Below are 22,764 nucleotides of genomic sequence, written 5' to 3' on the forward strand. Positions count from 1 at the left end.
GGAGTCTTACCTAGCTTGCTTTGTGTTGCTAGGTGGGAGATTGGGGAACCCCACGCTTGAGTTGATATCTTCTGTTGGGCAGGGAGCCATAGGGTAACAGGCAGGTCTACTATTTCTCTCCAAGCCTGAAGCTCCTAACCAGTTCACCTTCGTCTTTCCACCTTTTTGAGTTTTCCTTTAGTTGCCTCTTGTGTTATTTCCAGCATGAGAGGTGGACTTAGCTGAGATGTGCAGGGCTTGGTTTACACCACCTCGTCTGAACTTGAAGTCTCCCATTTTACTGATGAGATTTGGACTTGCAATGATTTTGAGGCAAATATTTTGAGAATCTTGGTTTGAAGCCCAAGACAACTACTGGAATAGTTTTGATGATGAAGCAGCTAATTTGATCTCCCTGTCGTGTGCATCCCTGGAGAATGTTTTAGAGAGAAAAGAGGTGGTAAGTGATAGGATATTCATGACTATCTAGTCAAAAGCAGCTGTCACAAATACAATGGGAATGGGAATGGGTAACAGGAGTACAGAATATCAGATGTACCCATGTCTGCCTTCATCCACCATCCCTACTCTACCCAACTTCTCTACCCTCATCCCAGCCCTGACCCTCTCACCGGACACCTGAAGGCAGAGGTGGCAGACTTCTTTCTCATCCCTTCTGTCTTATCCCATTTGGCTGCTATAACAAAGTACCAGAGACCGACTGGGTGGCTTGTAAACAACATAAATTTATTGCTCACAGTTCTGGAGGCTGGAAGTGTGAGATCAGGAGCAGCACAGTCACATTCTGGGGAAGTTTCTCTTCAATTTTGCAGATTTTCTTTAGGTAAAGATTTCTTAGATGTGACATCAAAAGCACAATCTATAAAAGAACAAATTGAAAAATTGGGTCTCATCCAAATTAAGTTCTTCTGCTCTTTGGAAGATATATTAAAAGAGAATGAAAAGAAAATCTTCCTGGGACAGAATGGCAGAAAATATCTGCAAATCACATATCTGATAAAGGACTTATATTCAGAATTTATAAAGAACTCTCAATATTCATTAATAAGAAATCAAACAATTAAAAATGGACAAGATTTGATTAGGTGCTTCACCTAAACAGATAAAGGGATGGAGATTAAACACATGAAAAGATGCTCTAAAGCATTTAGTAAACAGGGAAATTCAAAATAAAACCACAGTGAAGTACCATGACACAGCCATTCGAATGGCTAAAATTAGAATGATAAGTAATTAAAAGCACCTCCAAAGAGGTGGAACAACGGAAACTATCATAAACTGGCAGGTGAAATGTGAAACGGTACAACCACTTCAGAAAGCAGTTTGTTAATTTCTTTAAAAAGAAAGACATAGGCCTACTATGTTATATGACCCAGCCTTCTAAAGAGAGTTAAAGCACATTTTCATACAGATATTTTACACCAAGGCTCATAGCTATTTTATTTCTCACAGTCAAAGCGAAATCACTCCAAACTGGAGACAAATGCCCATCAACAGGTGACAGCATTAAAAAAAAAACAACAAACCTGTGGGATATCGACACAATGGAATACTAATCAGCCATAAAAATAAATGAACTATTGATTCATATAGCAATATGGATGGATTTCAAGAATAATCATGCTGAGGGAAATAAACTAGACAAAAATAGTATATACTCCATGATTCCATTTTGATAAAAATCTAAAAAGTCAAATATAATTTCTAATGACTCAAAGCAGATCGGTGGTGGCCTGGGCATGCAGTGGTAAGTGAAGAGGAAAGAATGAGAAATCAAGGGGAAGGAGGAATCTTTTGGAGATGATGGATGATATTCTGTATTTTGATTGTAGTAATGATTTCATGGCTGTATAAATAAGCCAGAATATAATAACTTGTAGATTTCAAATTATACCTTAATAATGTTTTGTAAATGGAAATGTATAGAATAGCCAAAAATAAAGTTATTCCCCGAAATAAAGTCATTCCTTAATACAAAAACCTTCTAATAATAAACTCATACACATGAATAAAAAATTATGTAAGCTAAAAAAATTAACAAATACAAATAATCCATTCCTAACAGAACAATTTATACTTCAGTGTACCAAAACTTTTATAAACAATTAAAAAAAAGTCAGAAAAACAAGGTACAAATAAACCAATAAAACAAAACCAATTAAGTTTTTAAAAAACATCCCTACCAATAATCCTCCATGTAAGCCAAGCTCAATAAATAGGATTTAAAAAAATAAAGTTACAACAAAGTCCAAACAAAAAGAATACATGAATATATCGATAAGAAAATATATTGCAAATATCAAACCATATAAGCATACACAGACACTGAAGTAAAACACATAAAACCCAAACAAATTCCTACAACTTGTGTGAATCAAACCCCCAAACAATAAACACACATAGATACCCACAAAATGTAAAGAGCCCCACACAAATATTAAAGGGAAAAAAAACAAAACCCACCCAACAATAATCATACAAATTAAAAAAATCACAAGACACAAGAAAAATGCACACATAAATACACATGCACACATGTGCAAACACAACTAAAACTCCAAAGCACCTCTCAGAACGGATCAAACAAAACACATAAATTAAAACTAAATCAGAAACAGGCAAAGAAACCCAGATTTGAACCAAAAACAAATAATTAAAAAGACACTCCCAAACCCAAAAACAAGATGAATATTCACTAATTAAGACAAAATTCCAACTAAAAAAATCCCTCATGCATACAAGCAAACAATAACAAGCCAGGACGCCATGTACAGAAATAGAAACAAATAAACAACAACAACAACAAAAAACTAATTAAAACAGCAAAGGCCAGATTCTAAAAACAAATACACACAGAGTCTGCAAATGAATGCACAATTATAAGCAAAATGATCACAAAAAGCAAAGAAACAAATAATAAAACCAGGTACCAAAGTCCAAATAAATATTACTAACCAAAACCGATCTGAAAGCTCAAACCAAATTAATATACAATATGTATGTGAACAGTTCAACTAATGCATGAACATCAACACACACACATACTCACATATGAGCTCTCACACCTTTTCAAAAAACAGGCACACATTCAATTCTGAGGACAATGTGCAGTGGCACCACTGTCACTGCCTGGCATGAACCTGGGGATGTGAGACTTTCTACGCAGGGAAATCCATAGAGCTCATGAGAGGGGAGCGGAACCCTTGAGCGGTAGACACTGATTGTATATAGGTGGTAATGTAGTAATATCAGGAGATAAAAGAGATTCCCTTCCTCTTGGGCATAATCTAAATTTCCCCCAAGATCTGGAGTGGGGTACAACATGGAAGTGATCTGAGATGAGAGCAAAATTCCACAGACTTCCACTCGCCCATTCGATGAACTGATACCATGTGGTTTATGGGACGTCATCTGGGCATCAGGACAAAGGAGCCGCAGCCCATTTCCCAGCGTGGCAGCATAGACCACGTGCTTGCCACTCACCGCTCCAGCCCCGCGCATGGTCTCCAGGGGTCCGGTGGTGTCATCCCTCTTCTCTCCGTGAGTCTTGTTTTGTTTTGTGAAGACGTTGGGTTAAGAACGAACAAGCCTAGGAATGTGAAAGGGAAAAGACAAAGTGACATGTCCTCGTTTTGAAGAGGTCTGAGATTAGTACCTTCTCTTCCTTTTATCCTTTCACAGAATTTAAAAAATAACATGTTAAATAGCATAAGAGGAACTGACCAAATTAAATATTCTGGGCATCTTTTTAACCCTTATGGTTATGGAGCATTTAAAAAGACTTGATATAGATATATGAAGATACATAGATACATATACATATATATGTATGTATTTAAAGATTTTAAAATATGCATATTCTTACATACATATACTTTAAAAGAAAATGCTTGTATTTTTCCCAGTAAGAAAGTGTGCCCCAACCCCTGGAAGACTGACTTGTCCTCAATCCTGAGAGAGGAAAAGGGCTATGGGGTATTAAAGGAAGCTTCTGAGGCAGAAGGGAATTTGAAAAGTCCCAAAGAAAAAGGGAAAAGTTTGGAACTATAAGGAATGTTGGCAAGAAAAAACAGGGGGTCATACAGAGTACTTGGGTTCTGCCGACAGAAGGAATTCTGACAACACAGGGAGAAAGCCACACCCTCACTGTGACTTTTACACGTGAGCGGGCACATCTCCTCTGGACAAGGGTATCAAATGCCTGGAGAACCTCCATGGGTGACTTTACCCACGTGCTAATGAGTCAATTGAGGTAGCCCAGCAGTGGGAGGGCAGCTCTGTGTATGTAGCACATACACTGATCCACAGCCAGCCATATCTTACATGATGTGCATTACTCTACTTAAAAAAGGTGACGATCAAGTTTTAGTTGATGAGAATGACATCCTTTGGAATAAGACATTGCACTCAGCCGAAGGCGGTGGCCCAGCCCAAACACACATGTGTAGTTTTCATACAGTACATGTGACTTTCCAGCACATGAATGACTGGTCCCCTGTCCTCTTTCCCATCCTGGGTATCTCCTTACTTGCCGCAATATTTAATGTTCTGGTTTTGAGGCCTGAGAGATAACAAGCCTTCCCTCCATTTTTCTCTTCCTCAGATAAGAGATAGCAACATCAACATTTTCCTGTTGATGTTCAAATTGTTAAGTTTGCTTTCCACCAAAGCTAAAATTTTCCCCAACACACCCACCATACCCCTCTGTCCCCCAGCCTTCCCAGTTGTTCATTCAAACTTCTATAACTTAACTCCAAGAGCCCAGAGAAAAGTGGAGACAATTTAGTTGTAGCCAAGATTCATAGGGAAGAAATCTCGTTTTCTCCACCATTCCTGTAGAGGATATGGACCATTCACTCTGCCTGGAGTTAAGAGAGAAGATACTCTTAGGAGTGCGTGATTTTTCCTTCCCAGCCCTGGATTTTGTCAACTTTTCTTAGAATCCCCATTGTTGGGAGGATCTCTCGCAATCTTTTCATTTGGAGGCATAAACCTCCAGGGGTCCTTCTTTCCCCTTTAAAAACTGAGGCTGAGAGAAGGTAGAAGCAAGAAGGTGAAAGAAATGCACACACCCCAAACCAGCTCTATTTTAAGAGCTAGGGAGATGAGTTAAACAAGAGTCTGTAAGACGGAGATGGATGGACTTAGTAAAATACACAATTAGCTAAATTATTTGCCATGGAAAGAGAGGTGAGAGACATTTAATCTGGATGCCCTGAGTCCCTCAGCATTCAGGCATCTCCAGTGCTGTTTGTAGACTTAACTGACTCAAGTCTAAGTCTTAAATCCACATCTATACACACATACAAAAAGCAAACCTGAAATAAAATATTTTTTAAAAATTCCTAGTCAATAAGCACATGAAAAGATTCTCAACATCACTAATCATCAGGAAAATGCAATTTAAATACCAAGTATTGATGAAGATATGGAGAAACTGATATTTTTGTGCATTGGCAGTGGGATGACAGAATGGTGGAGTGTCTATGGAAAAATGTATGCCAGTTCTTCAAAAAAAAAAAGAATTACCATATATTCCAGCAATTCCACTTCTGGGTATATACCCCAAATTACTTAAGGCAGAGACTAGCAGAGATATTTCTATAGCCATGCCCACAGCAGCATTATTCATGATAGCAAAAAGGTGGAAGCAACTCAAATGTCCACCATTAGATGAATCAACAAAACATGGTCTATACATACAATGGAATATTGTTCTGCTTTGGAAAGAAAGGAAATTCTGACAGATGCTGTAACACAGATGGCCTTGAAGACATTACACTACATGAAATAACTCCTGGCCAATGCATGGCTCTGCAAAAGAATCGCTCATGAGACATAAGCACCTGCCTGGAGCCCACATCATTGCCCTGCCCCGATTCCTGAGGGACCATCCCAAGGGCTCTTGCTAGTGACAGAGCCCTGGAGTCATGCGTTTGGGTGGTCTTCCTTTCCCCATGCTGGACTCCGGCTTCAGCTCCGCTCCCAGCTCCCCCATCGCTTCTCACGGAAGGTCTCTTGTGCTGCTCTCACCTCCCGAGGCTCCAGGACCGTTCTTAGTTTCCCAAATTCCACAAATCCTCCTGTTCTTATCTTCTATCCTAACCTACTCTTCGTCTTACCATTTTCTATTAGAGTCTGTGTTCTATTTTCTTGATTACCCACACCCAGAGGAGAACACTGAACCATGCAGGAGATCTGCTGACCTGGGGAGGCAGTGTGCCAACAGCTTAACTCTCGAGGACATCTAGTCCATAAGTAAGCCTGGGGGCTTCCATGCAGTCTCATCTGTGATAGTGGAATCCCCATAATAAAGGCTCCTTGGTGGATGACATAAACGAAGACAGAAATGATGTGGTGATAAAATCTGAGAGTTGATAAAAGTCTATGTACCTCATGCAATGGGAGATATAAGATGTCACTAGCCTGTTAGCATTGGGAAGGGAGGGACTCTGTGCTTTTCACCTCAGCATCCCCAGTGTGCAGGCTGTGGCACATAGTAGGACCCACGCAAATGCACATTGATGAGATGTCCCAAATTATGCACAACACAGAGAGATTTTAAAAAGATGGTAAAAATGCAAACCTATAGGACTGTTTAAGTCATATTACTCCTCAAAGACCAGTTAGCTAGTTATTAAATCACACATTATTTAAATAATGGCCTTTTCCATGTAGAAACAAATTCCATTTACAACTCTAACTGATGTTGTATCCTCTGCAATTGTAAAGTCCTTTAGAGATGAAAGATGATCTTTCATCCCTTTTGTATTCTTGGCACCATCTAGAAATCTCAATAAAGTAGATGATCCATTAATAAAAAAAATGCAAACTTATAATAACTTCCCTAATTCTTCCCACCAAGTAGACCCCACCGCAAAACGACACCATAATCAGCCATATCCACGTGCTGGTTAAAGACAAGGACAAAAATGAAATGAACCCAATTACTGGAGTTTTCCAATCCTATCTTTTCCATGATGTATGTTCATCCCTTGATTCTCCAAAGAGGACAAAATTCCCTGCTTGGTGCCCTAAAGCAGATCGCAAAAAAACACACATTCCTCCCCACCCCCCAGTCTTATGTATGGCTGCAATGAGTAGGATACTCCAGCTCTACCATTTTTGACATTGTGTGGCCAGTGTTGTGCTCCCCTGGGGGACTGTTAAAAACCGAAGAGCAGATGGGTGACATCAACAAGATGGTGGGCTGGAAGGTCCCAACACTCGTCTCCCCACAAAAGCAACGAAAACAACGAACAGCTACACACCAGTGAAAATAACTCAGAGGAAGCTCTGGACTGCAATGAAGCAGCAGCAGAAACCCGAAAGCGGCACGCAAACACCAAGCATGGAAATGTGCAGGAAGCACTTTACCTGTGTCATCTCATCCCATCCTGTAGTCCAAAGCAGCTCTCACCAGGAGGGGTCCCCTGGAGAATTTCACCCCCATGGGAAACTGAGACCAGGAGAGGCCCAGCAAGCCACACTGCCTTCGCTACTAAGGAACCCCCTACCTGCTAGTCTTCACCGACACTGATCCCAGTGGTCCGAGCATCTCAGAGCCCCTGTCTCTTTGTCCACCTGGGGCTGGAGCTGTTGCTGTCGTGAGATCTGTCCCCAGGTTCCCCATGTGCTGCTGTTCCCACTCTCCAAAATCGGACCACCACAGTGGGCTGCCAGAGCTGCTGCTGCTTTGTACCCTGCCAGGGGGGCCAAAGTCACAGGCTTTGACCACTCTGTACCCTGCTCTCGGCATCCTAATTTGCTGCTTGAACCACCAATACCAGGTGGCGCTGTGGAGTCCTGTACCCCACTCCACTACACCCTGGCCCCACCCCTTTGCCCTGCCATCCCCAGAGTGTGCCGCTACTGCACTACATTCCCTGGGCCCAAGCTACCAACCAAACATGTGTATATATGCATAGAAAAAGGCCTAGAAGGATACAAACCAAACCACCAGAAGTTAGGTCAGAGGTCCCCAATCCCCAAGCTATGGACTAGTACTAGTTCATAGCCTGTTAGGAACTGGGCCGCACAGCAGGAGGTAAGTGGCAGGTGGGTGAGCAAAGCTTCATCTGTATTTGTAGCCACTCCCCAGCACTAGCATCACCGCCTCAGCTGCACCTCAGATCACTGGGCATTAGATTCTCATAGAAGCACCGGTCCCTGGTGCCAAAAAGGTTGTGGGCCACTGCTGTAGGGAACTAATTTATCCTCCTGACCAAAACAATGAAAAAGAACTGACATAATACAGAGCTTACCAGAAATCAGGCAGTAAAGGGACAGTGATCCCTGAGAGAGTCAAAGCCTGGTGACATCAGGATATATACCAATTTCCCAATTTCCTAACAGAGAAATGTGCAATACACGTAGTGCTTCCCACGAACTGTGGCAGTGCTGAGATGGTCCCCAGGACTGTGATGTCTCTCTTCTAGTCTCTCCTTTTAGTTCCAAAGGTCTGAGAAGCGAAACCTCTCATCACCTCAACGAGAGTTTATATTTTACACAGAATACAAGAGTTAGTTAAAAGAAAGTGTACAAACAGACTAACTGAATGGAAAGTTCTGGTCATCATTTGAATTGCTGCCGATATCGTGGTATCAGAGAGGATATTAACAAAGGAAGAGCTACCAGACTCCTAAGAACAAAAGTGGCATTAGGGTACAAGAGGGGAAAGAGTGAGAGAGGGAGCGTGATGGACTGAATCTAGATCTTGTTCCTAGGGACTCGGGCCCATTTTGGACAGAGGTGTGTAAATCCTTAAAGAACCTGGATGGGAAGTGTTCCCAAGAGCCCTGAGATCTTAGGTATGGTCTTTCCAGAGACATTTAAGAGACTTCAGAAAGGATGGTGATTTGGCCAAAGTGAGCACAGCTGTGCCCAGAAAACCACGCCACCTGTCTCACTAGGACTACCACATGTAGTTGAAAATGTTGTGAATTACCACACTCGAAAAAGTGCCAATCATATTTTAGTGTACCTGAATGGCACTCTTTAGAGTGGGGCACTGCACAAAGAATGATTAAATATGGAGACCCTGACCAAATGCTCCTGAGCCATGTTCCTTTCAGTCACCTACTGTTTCCAGCCCATGTGTGGCCCCAGGATTTATACAACAACAAAAAAATCTAAAATCTATGAGCATCCATGCCAGTGCCCTCCCTCCTGTCTCCCCCTGCATTAGTATCCCCTCACCTGCTGCAGGCTGGATTTGTAGGTCTTCAGGCTGAGAAAGACTGATCCTTTCTTCTCTCAGAAGAAATACATCTTCATCTGTGTTAACCTGTTGGTTTTCAAGTCTTTAGAAGTGATGCTTTATATATGAGTTGTTCTCCTCCAAAGCTAAGGTTCCCATCAACACACCCACCGCGTCTTTCTCCATCCCAAACGTCAGCTCATACTTCCAAGTTCCTTAGGGGAAGGCAGGATCCTAAGACAGTCTTGAAGATAAGCCCCATGCACATGCCCTGAATAATCTTTCCCCTTTAGAGTCAGCAGGACATCTGAACTTTATGGGATATCATTCCCATGATCATGTTTTATAGCCAAAGGGATGTTACAGATGTAATTAAGGTCACTCATTTTTTGAATCTGATTTATTCAAAGGTAGATTATCCTGAGTAACCTGACCTAATTAGGTAACCTCTTTAAAAGAGGATACAGAGAGACAAGAGAGCAGCCTTGAGGCAGCTAACTGCCCTGTTGCTGAATCACATGGCAAGGAACAGTAGGGGTCTCTAGGAAGCAAAAGCCTCCATCCTGTGGCTGAGAGAAAATGAAGTTTGTCCATCTTGAAAGAGGACCTCAAGCTTCAGATGAGCTCATAACTCCAGTTAACACCTTGACTTTGGCCTTGTGAGATCTTCTGCCAAGGACCCAGTGAAGCTGTATACAGACTCCTGACCCACAGAAACCGGGATAATAAATGTGTATTGTTTTAAGCTGTTAAGATTGGAGTAATTTGTTAAGTAGAAATTGCAAATTAATACACCATTGTTTGGAGTTCCAACCCTTAATGACAAAAACAAAAAGCGGCAGAGAAAGCATGCATAAATCTCAAGGGAGACAAGGAAAGAGTAACTGGTAGTTGCCAACAAGTAGAAAGTCGAAATCCCTTTTACTCCTCCTTCTCCAGAGAAGAAACAAAATATGAAATTTACCTGGATTGAGTTCCAAGAAAGAAAATGAACTTAGAGTCCAGAAATGCTCTGTTTCTCCTCTCATCCTTGAAGTTTTTGGATTTTTTATCCGAGTTCTGGGTATAGAAAAGACATTTTCCAAACTTTCCATTCTAAGCACAGGCCTCCATGAGTATGTGTTTTTTTCTGGCTTGCACAAACACCCTAAGATAACATGGGAGAAAGGAGGCAAATGAGTGTCAAGATCAAAGACATTCTTGGTTTAAGAGCATGAAAATAAGGTTACAGAAAAGCTTATGGGTTGACAAGTTAGAAAATTCAGAAAACTACATACCTGTGCAAGTTACTTGCTATGAGGACAGAAAGTAAGTTAAGAAGTGAGGGGCACTTAAGCTGGATTACAGAATCCAGGGGGCTATTTTGCCTTCCCTAGCTTAAAAAATGAGTCAAGGCTGTACACTGCATCACCCATAAATACAGAAGAGTCAAAATATTTATATTTACCTGGTCATCCATGGCCCCGAGTTGGTTCCTATTTTTGATCATAGCCCCTTCTCCTTTATTCCGAGTAGAAATATTATTAGATGAAACAGAGAAGAAACTTGCCCAATGGGTATGGACCCTGAAGGTTCTGAGTGAGTTGGCCGGCAAAGAATTTGACACCAATCTCTCTCACCCACCCCAACTCAACCTTTCTTTACGTTCATATTAGAAGCTTTGGGACCTTTGGTTCCTAAACTTGTCTATGGGAATTCATTTAGAGTCCCCTGAGCTGGTCCCACGTAGGGAATGGCGTCAGGGGAACCGCGTGTCCTCAGAGCAAGCACCCCTCTGGAGGGCTGAATGCTCCCTACGCACCCACCCAGAGGGGCGCCGCACACGTTGCGTGTATCATGTGTTACTCCACTCACAAAGCTGTCAATCACACTTTATGACACATGATTGCCAGCTCTGGAGCAGGGTAACGCACAAAGAATGTCTGAGGACGGCGGCCCCGCCAAGTCACCTGTCCACACTCCTGAAAAGCCCGCCATGCCCCGGGCTGGAGAGGTACCCGCCTTCGCCCAAAACCGTTCGCCAGCGCCACGCCGCTGTCCTCCCGCACCTGGCCTGCCCCGACTGGGGTCCCCTCAGAGTCTGGGCTTTTCTCAAGGCAGATGAAAAACTAAGAACCATTAAGCCCCCTTGTTAGGGTCTCCTGCTCAGGGAAGAAATATCCACCTATGCCTTATGCTACTCCTTTCCCCACTGTTATGTAAAAAGCATCAACAAGCAGCATGTATCCCCCAGACCCCTTCATTAAGCAGACTTCATGTCAGCAACCCAGCTCGCCTCACCTGCTATGAGTCCCTCTACTTGAGTTACCTACCCCAGCTCCTGAGACAAAGGCATAATCAGGGAAAACGTACACAATACTAGATGTAAAGAACAAGAGACCTAGTAGTAAATGGTGGGGTGGAAGGAATAGAAAGCCCTTTTCTTCCTCAGACTCTGGGGTGTAAAAAGCCCATATGACTTCCTAAGAGTAACTTAGTAAATGGAACGTATACCTGACACCTGAGGATGTGCATACATTCCTTCAGCTCTTATGTTTTCTTGGTCATTCCTTGGAACAAGATTGTTTAGAGCACATTATTGCATTTTTGTGAGATATGCTATGTGATGCCTGCACTTCTCCGGGAAAATACAGTCTGAGACGCCATGATACAGGTACACAAATATGGTGTGTGAATGCCAGAGGCTGGGGTTTGAGTATTCAAGGTGATTGTGGCCTACAAAAGGGGTTCTGTCTCCCTCTAGCTCCCATTCAGGAGTCGTAGTGTACTCTCAGAAGTTGCAATCCTCCAGCATTTCTCATCCACTCCATAAACCCAGCTTAAGGCTTCTGAGGCCAAACACCAGTGGTGAGAGCTCGTGGGGCTGTCCCGCCACTCAGCCTGCCATCATGGAGTGCAGGCTCTGTTGCAGGCACTGGGCATGACAGCACTGCGTCTCTACTTCCCCCAGTTTGGCCACTGGATGGAGATTCTGCATGAGGTGGAGCGGGCCAAGGAGAACAGTATCTACTGCCACTGAGAAGCACCCTCTTTGTAAAGCCAAGAGTCACCCTGAGAGAAGCAGGCCACTGCCTTTGGTGCTAGCTTCACATGAGTCTGTTATTTTCCCTTCGTGTGAGGAGCTGCCCTGAGTCACAGGTGCCCTTAAGGCTCTCCCTGAAGAACATGACTTTGTGTTTGACAGCGTGTGGGGAAGGCCACACCTAACCATGGTCTCAAAAACAATGTAGATTTTGGTGATCGGTAAATGAAGTGAGACTGTGGCACACTCAGAGCAATGAGCTAAAGACTAGTCCCGCTTGTTCACCAGGGAGAACCCGGGCGAGAGATAGCTCGTAAGAGCCCTCATGGTGTCTGAATAAACCTCAAAGATTTTCCTTGAAACGACCTGTGCAAAAGGGTCTGAATTATTTAGATCAAACTCTGGAGAATTTTTTGCCTAAAAAATTTTGAAAACTATATAACAATCAGCCTGTGATTAGGAAGGCTAAGGGCTGGATGTGACACACACAGAGGCAGACAGCTTGATAGAAACATCAGGAAAAGAGTCAAAGAGTCAGAGCAAGCTGGAACATCAGAAAACACAACAAAATCTCATGATGGAATACCAAAAGCAGAAGCGAAAGGGAATGGATCTGAAAAAATCTTCAAAGAAATGTGGTTGATATTCCTCAGATATGCTAAAAAACGTTAATCTATACACATCGAAAATGTGTGAGAAACCCAACATAGGATAAACACAAAAAATTCAGACTGCCACATATTCTAGCCAATCTCTTGGTGCTGGGGGGTTTGGTGGGGAGGAAGAGAGAGGGAGAGCGAGAGCGGGAGAGGGAGGGAGGGAGAGGGAGAGAGAGACAGACAGACAGACAGACAGACAGACACAATTGAGAAAGAGCGATTTTATTTTCTGAGTTTTCATCAGAAACAATGGTGGTCAGAAGACAAGATATTCAAAATGCTGAAAGAAAATCTATTAACATTCAGATATCTAAGATGAAAAGCTCTGAGGTATCACATCGAAAGCAAAATTTAAAAATGTATGTTTAAGAAAATTAGATCAGTAAACCACAGAGTGAGAGAAATTTATGCAAATCACATTTCTGTCAAGAGAATTATAATCAGAGTATATAATAAACTCTGAAAGTCCCACAATAAGAAATAAAGAACCCAATGCAACGAGGGAAAGTTTCAACAGACACTCACCATAGAAGATTGTGGATGGCAAATAACATAAAAAGATAATCAATCCAGTTCGTCAATAAAGAAATACATGCCAGTGCACTGCAACTATCAGTTTACTAGGCAGTTGCATCCCTTTAAGAGAAGAAGAGGCTGAAGTCTCAGTCTCTGATAAGGATTCCTTTGGGTCAAAATTAATCAGTACTGGCAAAAGCATAATTTAAAGTATCTTCGATTACTTTTTCTCTTTTAAAAAACACATTCATTTTCTTACTGGTGAATTTTGGAAACCTCCCAGGCAAGAGCAAGGCCCCATACATAAAGCATTGTGGCAACAACTACTTTGTTCTTATTTCCCCCACTTCCTATCCTCCTGTCTTGGAAATACATTATCCAGCTTGACAGCTAATCTTTGTTTGTGCGCTCCTCTTTCTTTCTCACTACTCCAAACCTAGTGCCTCATTATTTCCATGAATTCGCATCGCAAATCCCTTGGAAAGGGACAGGACTGTGTGGGCTAGAGGTGAGTATGAATAGCAAGAACAGATTAAGAGGAAAAACGGAGATAGTCTTTCATTGCCAAAGAGGGGAAGTCTTGGAGCACTGAAAGATTGGAGACTGATTCCATCCATTACCTAATATAGGACTTGGCTCAAAATAGCGCCTCGTCAGAGAAGCCTTCTCTGACCACTACTCTGTTTAAAAGTGCCACATCTCCTCCTTCCTGGAGCACTGCCCAGCCCTCCATATGCTTTATTGTTTCTCCATAGTACTCTGGACTGTTGCTCAGAGTTCCCATTCTACTCACTTACTAGCTATTGTATATCTGTACTGACAGCACATCAGCTTCTTCAATATAGTAAGTTTTGCCTGTCCTGTTGGCCTGCTGTATTCGCAGCACCTCACAGATTGAACTGGTATTCAGAATGCACTCAGTGATTTTTCAGTTGCATGAGTCAGTGGATAGATAGCCCATCTAATCTCAGTTTCCAGGTCTATGTCCAATCTGGGGTTTTCAGATGTCCTGTGCATATGGGGGGCCTGGCTAAAACCATGCTGAAATTCCAACATGGTTGGAAAAGCCCACCAGGGAACTCTGTTGCTCTCATGAAGACCGAGTGGGATCGCGCTGTTGAGTATAGACAGGATTATATTGACAAGAGTCTAGGTATTGTCTAAACCAGGGAGTTTTAATTGGCAGAATTAAAGAAAGGCTATATGCCCAACGCAAATCTCCTTCTCATTGGCCTTATGTCTTACAATAAAGAGTTATAGACTATTCAATGACTTCTTCGGGATGAATTTTCCACAGGAACTTCAGCCACCACACAAGTTGGACTCGTTGAGCATTACTCTACTCAGGAAGGTGCACTTCATAATATAGTAATTGTGAATGGTGTCTTCCTAAATAGGGCAGTGCACACAGCACGATGAAGGTGGCTCTCTGCCCAACCCAACCCGTACCAATGTAGTCCTTCTCAAACCTGCCCGATCCCTGCCACCACAGCATGACAGTCGTCATTGCTCTCTAAGAACTCAGCACTTCCCATTTTAGTGCCCCTACCTTCCATCTCTCCCTGAGTAAGGTCTCCCTCACCTGCTCTATATATCCGTGGAAGGTTTTTATGCCCAAGAGAGATTAGGCCTCTTGCTGGTTTTTCTTCTGCACTTAAGAAATATCTTTATTTTCTCTAACCTGCTGGGTTTCAAGTTGTTAGGCACTAAGTATTGAAAATATCTGCTTTCCACCAAAGTGAACCAAACCACCCTCCAAAACAAAACAAGAAAATAATTAAAATACCCCCACAACTTATTTATTGTAAATCTACATACCATTAATGAAAACATACTGAAACCCTTCAGAAGTAATGGAGAGATCAGTCAAGAGGTGCTAATATTGAGAGGGCATTTTATGAATCTCTTGAGAGGAAACTAAGCATTTAACTCACCATTGTCGAATTCCCAGAGATGTGAGCTTAAATCCCAGAAATGTCCTCTTTTCCTCCTCTCAGCTCTACGTTATCTTGGCCCTTGATCGATGGTGTGGTTGTTGACAGTATATTTCTCTACTTTTCCATTCTGTGATGCAGGTGTCCAGCACTCTAACTTTCCAATGACCAACTGACCCTGGGAGATAACAGAGAGTGTGTAAAAAGCATGTAAAGGTGACAGGAGACCACAAATGAGTCACATCCTAAGAGAATGGGAGCCATGTTATACAAATTTTACAGAGAAAGAGGAAAGGATCTGGAAAGACAGCTCTGGCTAAGTTAATCGCCACAGAGAAAGAAGAAAAGACTCAGGGAAGAGACATTTAAATTGGACCTTCCTGTCTTTTTTTTTCTTTAATAGACTAAAAAGTAAGTCAAGTTCCTGTTTCACGAAACTGTTTTCACATATTCAATAAATAAACCTGAGCCATCTGTGACCCTAGTGTCTGGTCTGTGATAAGAAGTTTGTTATGGGTAAAATCCCAATGGCCTCTCTCAGCTCTGACAGTCTACTTACTGGTACTTACTCCACCTCAGCTATGCCCTGCAGCTGATTATCCCAGTATAGGAAGTGCGATGGGACAGACAGGATTCTCCCACCTGGAGAACAGAGAAAAAACAGCTGCATCCCTTCGTGTTTGTCTTCAGGAAGGAGAGTAAGAATTCAGAAAAATTCTTTGAAGTAAGCAGTTCAGTACTGAGCTTGACTGTATAGTAAACTTGAATGTTTTTGTTCTGCTAGAGACCCAGGAAGACTAAAATAATATATTCTCAGGCTTCCAAATCCCTGACTGACTGGTCCCCTTCTCTTTGTGAGATGAGGGGCACCTACTCTGAATACCCAAACCCACCAGTGAACAAACTCACCAGTGAACAGAAAACTCACCGTGGACCTTTCTGAAATGGTGTCTACAAGAACCAGACTATGTCTGTTGTGCTTCTCATTTGTGATTTAATGTCTTTATCATATGGTTAATGTGTAAGGAAATAGAATCCTCCTGAACACACATTTGCAGTCATTTCCTCACTCATAAGGAGTCCATTCCCTATCCCTCTCCTCTGTGCCAACTCGCTCTTCCCCTCAAGCTTCCTGTCAGGTCCCACTTTCACTAGAGAGAAAAGAAGTGGTGGCCAACTCACCCTGCTTCGCTGTTGCCTGGTAAAAGCGGGAGCTCTGCTCCCCACTGGGCCCTATTGCCCTAAGGAGAGGAGGAAAAGCAAAGTGCCAACTAGCCCCGCCTTCCTCCACTATCGTTCTGTCTCTGATGTCAAGAGCAGGTAAAGGCTCAGCTTCCCTTTGGGCTCTTGATATTCTCCAATAAAAAGGACCAAGGCTCCTTGAATAAGTGGTAAATCTAGGGATGGGTTGGGGAAATTACGAGACATGCCTAGAGCATCGTATAGTACCAAAAAAGTGCTCAAAAAACTCAAGGATGAGGACACATCGAGGAGACACAGGGGCCAACCTAAAAGAGCTCCCAATGGCCACTTACTCCACCTTATCCTCCCCCATAAACTCTTGCATGTCAGCTTTACTTAGTAACCAACTTTCAAATAATAAAGTGTGCAATGAGAAACTATATTAACATTTCAATAGTGAAATCTGACAAACACTAACATAACCAAGTGATCAAGGCTGACGACATCGGTGATACCATGTATATGTCATGGACCCCCGGACGTGATGTGCTAGGGAAGAGTACTTCACCTGTGCAGCATTTTTTTTTCTGAAACTCATAATCTTGAGTCAATCTTGAGAAAAGGAAAACATCAGAGCAATTCAAATTAGGTCGGTCAAAAGGGTATACCTTATTACTATTCCTCAATATTATGAAGGCCATAAAAAACAAGGAAAGACTAGAACATTGTCACAGATTGGAGGAGACAGAAGATATGAAGAGTAAATACAATAATATCTTTTGGATTAAATCCTGGAACAGAAAAAGGACATTAATGGGCCAAACTAATGAAATCAGAATAAAGTCTGACATTTAGTTAATAGCAATATGCTAATGTTGATTTTTTAGTTTTGAATAATATATCACAGTAATGTAAGCAATGTAAGCTGCTAACATTAAAAGGAAACAAATTGAGGGGTATATGGAAACTCTCTGTTTTACCTTTGGAACTTTTCTGTAAATCTAAAATTATTCTAAAATAAAGATTTATTTTTTTTTTAAATTAAGTCGTATATTTTGAAATAAGATGGGAACAGTTAATATTGTTGAGATCCCAAGTTTCCCTAATTTTATCTACAGATTCAAAAAAATGTGAGTCACATGTGTCTGCTGTTTTGTAGGAATTTACCAGGTGAGTCTTAAGTCTATGGAAATTAATCTAATTCAGGGGTCCCCAACCCGTCCGTGGTCTGTTAGGAACCAGGTTGCACAGTAGGAAGTGAGCGAAGGGCCAGGGAGCGAAGCTTCATCTGTATGTGCAGTCGCTCACCAGCCCTAGCATCACTGCCTCTGCTCCACTTCAGGTCATCAGGTGTCGGATTCTCAAAGAAGCACCTGTTCCTGGTGCCAAAAAAGGTTGCAGAACGCTGATCTAATTCATTGAAGACAAAATATAACCAAAACAATCTTGAAAAAATATAACAAATTTGTAGGTATCACACTATTCAATTTGAAGACTTACAATGAAGCTAAAATATTCAGGACGAATACAGAGATTTCATCAGTGGAATAGCATAGAAATAAACCCACAATTATACGGCCAATTGATTTTGACAAAGGCAACTAGGCAACCTAACAGTAACAGAAAAATCTTTTCAATAAATGTTAATGTAAGATCTAAATATCCTCAGGGATAATACCAACCGAGTCGGCTTGCAAGACCAATCATGCACCTAAACATTACAGTAAAACAATAAAGCTTGTAAAAAAAAAACATAGCAAATATCGCTGTGACCTTGGGGTAGGCAAATCTTTCTCAGAGTACATAAAAGCACTGAACTAAATCTAAAATAAAATATTGATTTTTCAAATGCTCATCAAATTAAATTCTGTGCTCATCAAAATATATCATTAGGAAAGAAATATTCAGAACAAAGAGTAGGATAAAATATTTTTAGTGTAACCAGAATATAGATAGCATTCTTACAACTCAAAAAAAGAAAAATACCAGAAAAAAATTAGCAATATATTTGTATTGTTGTCTCACAAAGATAAAGAAATTGTCAATAATCACATGAAAATATGCTCAAAACCATCCATCATTACAGAAATGCACATTACGACCATAATGAGATACTACTAAATATGTATTAGAATACCTAAAATTAAACAGCCAGACGATGACCAAGTGTCAGCAAGAATGTGAAGGGCCTGGAACACTCTTGCGTATTGCTGGTGAGAGTTTGGTGGCATAATCGTATTAGAACATTATTTGGCAGTTTCTTGTAATGTTAAATTACATCTACCCCATGACCCTGCAATTCAATTCTTATGTATTAACCCAAGAGAAATGAGTAACAATCAGAAATGAGTATAGAAGACAGAATTCAAAGTACAAATAGTGATTTTTACCCACAATACTTAAACACATTTCAGTGCACAAATATACTTTAAAGCATCTAGGGTGTTTTTTCTTTTTTCTTTTCGATTTGGCAGTATTTTGCAAAACTTCTCATTCAAAGGTGGATGACATGAGATACAATGCTATATAATTACTTAGTAACTGAACAAGGGAGAGAGTCAATCTGCACATATATGTACAACAACACATTTTCTGAAAGAGTGGAGGGGGGAGAGAATGAGGCAAAGAGAATATCGGCCAAGATTATCTGAACAGCTGCCTCCATTTTCTGACTTGGGTTTCCAATTTGCCTCCTGATATGTATGTTCTTACACAGACTTTTCGAAAAAGTACTATTTCATTGCAGAATCATGTCACAAATGTTTGAACAAGGTGATCAGTGTAGAATAAGATTCCCCGAGGTTTAGAAATAGAATTTCCTTACAAGTAAAACCGTTTTGAGTTCCACAGCTAGGTCTCTGGGAAGTTGTAGGGCTAAGCCCATTAATTTAAACCCATAAGGTTCTTTTATCCACTGTAAAGGTTTGTTTATCATTGGTGAATTCGCTGTAACCACTGTATTTGAAAAAGGCTTTGAAAGGTATAAAAATGTAATGGGAAATAAAAGAGAATAGAAATGAACGTGAATGCCTACATGTCTTGACTAGAAAACCAAATTTTATGTAAGAATGCCAATCGTTGCATGCATTTTCTTTTATTTAAAAATTTCAATGTTCTAAATGGATACGTCAACTACTTAAGTTTATTCCAAAATAATTTTATCCTTTTTGTGTGTGGTCATGACTGTGGAGAACTGTTATATAATCTACTGTATCATTGGCCAAACAACTTTTTTCTCTAATTCCTCCATTCAACAATCATTTAGTGAGCCAATGAATGGCTAAAGAACATTATGGCTACTCTCAAAGCTAAGGGGCATTCACCAACAAGCCTATAAGCACTGCATTCAGGAGATTCTTAACTCCCCAGCCTCTGTAACCCTATCTAGTTCTTATCCTGATTCAAATAGCTTTGACCCTCTTTTTGTTCACCCTCCAATTGACTGTTTTCACTTAGTGTGAATTTATATAATGATAAACAGGAATTTATCTTTTAAAATCTATGGTATGTCAGTGGTAACTGCAGAAGTGTGTGTAAGTAGACCACTGAAAGTGTTCTCTGTCCAATCCAGCACCACCACTGAAAGCATTCATTGTTAGAGATCAAGTTTTGATTTGTCCTTGAAAATTGAATTAATGTTCCTCACACAGATATCATCAGAACGATACCCATAGTAAAGTAAGAAACTGCAAACTCCAGTTCAGAAATTACAAAAACAGGAATCAATTCTCTAAACTTGTCAATAACCTTTTATGAAAACTCATTCCAAGGAAAGATTTCTGTGACAGATATAAAAGACACTGACTCTAGCTAACACAAGGATCTCATGAATTTTCATTTTAGTTACAAATTAACACCTGCTGGCAAAAAGTACTAATTCTTTAACAAATTGCAAATTAGTGATTGCAATTGCAACAGGGGTGCTAATTTTCATTTACTAAATGCTATTAAAAAAACTCTTTTATAATTCAAGTCCCTTAACATCAATATCATCATATTTTCATCATTTTTAAAATGAAGGTGGTTACTTTCTGAATTTCTATGTAGAACCCAAACTAAAATACAAAAAAGGAAATAAAATTATCAAGTGAAGGTATGTTGCATGTATATGTAGTTGTGTCTTTGTGTGTGTATATGTGTGTGTGCGCATACATGTATAAGGTGTATTTGGGCACATGGCACGAAGGTGTACTTGCATGTGTGTGCACGTGTGGGTAAGTGAAGGAAATATATTTAGACTTGATAATGATTTCGTGACCTGTTTTTTCAGTTATAATTAATTTATCATTGGTGGCATGTGACGTTATTTCAATTGGCATGTATTCCAACATTGTGTAATTGCTGTTTTATGTGAATGTGTATTAGAAAAACACTAATTAATAAATAAAACTTTTGGCTTCATGGATATTATTTGTCAGAAAGAAACCAAATATAAAAAGTGATTTGATATAAAGAATATAAGAAGTAAATTACCGTAGAGGTAAAATATGACAGAATTGTAAATAAGTTATAGAGGCCTTGAAGTTTAGGATACAATGATTTAAATCTGCTGTAAAAAAAATGGAACACAAAATAAGTGCCTTTATATTCTATATTTGTATTTCGACAGCAGACTAAGTTCTTTTCATTTAGGTGGTAATGAAATAGTTATGGCAAAAATATTCTATTATAACATAATTGGCATTATGTTTATACCTATGTTGTTGTTTCTAAGTGATTACAAATGTTATAGTATGAGCATGAGATAAAGAATTATCTGAACGACCTTAATCAGTTATACAGTAAAAGACTATGAAAAAGTCACTTGGTGTAAGCTAGAGAAAGAAACACTTGTGATGTTGCAGCTTCTTAGATCACAGTAATGGCCTACGACCACTCCACATGAAGACTGAAATCGATCACCTGATATCTCACTGGGATTAAAGATGCATGTACCAAACTTTATTACATTAAATCATATACCATTTTTCCCTGATTATGTGTTTATTTCTATAGCCAACTTGAGGTCTGGAGGTTTTACAGAACTCACTAAATCTGGATCACTAAAACTGAATTTTTAATTGTTGTATAATGAGCCGGAAATTATGTTGGGAATTGGTAAGGATGAAATGTACTGACTGACACATGCAGAATGAGAAATTGGATAACACATGGCCTAGCATATTTGGCAGTATCCAGTTATATGATTTACAGATAATACATAATGCAGACAAAGGGTTTTGAGAATTTCATTGGAAAACTGTCATAGATCAGCTAAATTTGATTTCATGAGCTATTCAAATCTTTATGGTATTGTGTTCCTTAACCAGGCATAAACATTCACCATAAACTCTTAGATCCATAAAAGACAAATACTACCAGGATTCCCTGGCTCCTAACACCTGTTATTTGTTTATTAACAAGATTAGAATCTGTTTTGCTCATTGATAGCCTTAGTGAGACCTGCTTTAGGGTAGAGAGGATAAGTTTCTTGTAATATAATAAAGAGGAAAGGAAGATATAGGATCAATGAGTACAAAAACCTCCCAGAAAGTAAGAAAAAGAAGTGATTTGGTAGTTGGTAAAGGTAAGACAGAGAAGAACATGTTTGGTTCATCTGCAGTCACCACCTGTCATTTAAGAGCCCTTAGGACAAATGCCACAATATCGAATGGCATGAGTTAAGAAACAGACTTTATTGGGGAGAAGGAAAAATTGCAAGAATTGAACCAACACAATATGAGAAAGCACAAGTCCTCTATTATTCAGTTATCCCACAGAAAGATGGGTCAGTGTCTCACTCTGTGACAGGATGAGCTAAGTTAAAATAGAGAACTCTGATTGCTATCCCTCCTTCTTTTAGGCACATGTGAGAATGTGACCATGACAGATGGGATACAAACAGATTCCTGGCACAAGGTGGTCTGTTTTCAGGTGCTGGCTTTACATAGGAGCTATACGGGAAGGATATTGGCTCTCATTACTTACATTCAATGTTAATGTGAGTCTTAGCAAGATAAAGCAAAATGAATAAATCTATTAATAAAGACCTACAGATGATGGAGGAGGAAGTTAAAATTGCCTTTATTTGCAGATGGCATGATAGTCTATGAAACAAATCTTGAGGAATTTACCAAAGTTACTAGAACTGACATGAGAGTTTAGCTTAGCAAGTTTGCAGGATATAAAGCATACGAAAATTGCTTGCAGTTTAATTGAAAATGGGAAAGAAAGGCCACTTACAATAACACAAAAGCGGGCAATACTTAAGTT

General features: G+C 40.3%; 1 long non-coding RNA gene across 10 annotated transcripts in view; it reads right to left on the reverse strand.

Annotated features, from left to right (window-relative positions):
- The window catches only part of LOC107520735, a 369,941-nt gene that overhangs the window by 10,773 nt on the left and 336,404 nt on the right, over positions 1–22,764 (reverse strand). For 9 of the 10 annotated variants that reach the window (XR_004952773.1, XR_004952772.1, XR_004952774.1 and 6 more), the window contains 5 exons: positions 15,331–15,508; positions 9,199–10,346; positions 3,484–3,589; positions 738–859; positions 11–409 (listed from right to left, as the gene is read on the reverse strand). This is a non-coding gene — a long non-coding RNA (uncharacterized LOC107520735). The remainder of the gene's footprint in view (positions 1–10; positions 410–737; positions 860–3,483; positions 3,590–9,198; positions 10,347–15,330; positions 15,509–22,764) is intronic. The other variant, XR_001599385.2, reaches the window with a different exon arrangement.

This window comes from Rousettus aegyptiacus, unplaced genomic scaffold (assembly GCF_014176215.1).
Source record: "Rousettus aegyptiacus isolate mRouAeg1 unplaced genomic scaffold, mRouAeg1.p scaffold_m13_p_9, whole genome shotgun sequence".
Classification (NCBI taxonomy): Eukaryota; Metazoa; Chordata; class Mammalia; order Chiroptera; family Pteropodidae; genus Rousettus; species Rousettus aegyptiacus.